Below are 803 nucleotides of genomic sequence, written 5' to 3'. Positions count from 1 at the left end.
ACGCGAAAATTTGAAAGCTCTTCGAAGCGTCACCGCCGCTGATCACCAACACACGTTTTTTGGTGGTCCCCGAGACCCGCGAGCCTTGTCGCCTGCTGGCTCGACCTTTGCCCTTGATCTTGAAGGAGGTGGCACGCTTCGGCGTCATCTCAACGCAGGTGAGGAAGCGTACGTGACCGGTGTGTCCGTGTGGGATGCCTGAAACGCAGAGGGTTATAGTCAGGCCTGAGGTCGCATGTTCACACGAATGACGATGATGACTGAAATTATATTAGTTTTAAATGAGCTTGTGCCTATACACACGCACGCACACGCGCACCGCACGCGCCACGCGCTCGCGCACGCTACACGCGGCACTCGCACGCCACGGCACACGCCACGGCACACACACACACACACACACACACACACACACACACACACACACACACACACACCAGGACACACCACACACATATATATATATAGTATGTGTATATATACATATATATATATATTGAAGTTACAGTAATTGTAGTTTATGCTAAGAATGGTAGTATGGTAGTTTAAAGTTTGTGGTATTACCTAGTTATCATCGATTATGAATGTATTTAATTCATTTCAATTTCAACGACACAAATATCTACAACCGTGTATAGCTCAACCAGCCTACGTTAGGAGGTGGAGCGCCTGGTGGTTGGATGCAGGAGGTGGGGAGGGGCAGGTTGAGAAGCCACCCAGCACTGGTTCCGACACACAGCAGATCCTTGCAGCAGAAGCAAGACGCCGTTTATGCGTAAACACGGGAGAAACGGCGCTGTGTT

The sequence above is a fragment of the Priapulus caudatus genome, unplaced genomic scaffold (genome assembly GCF_000485595.1).
Source record: "Priapulus caudatus unplaced genomic scaffold, Priapulus_caudatus-5.0.1 Scaffold768, whole genome shotgun sequence".
Taxonomy (NCBI): domain Eukaryota; kingdom Metazoa; phylum Priapulida; class Priapulimorpha; order Priapulimorphida; family Priapulidae; genus Priapulus; species Priapulus caudatus.
Note: the sequence above shows the minus strand (reverse complement) of the source record.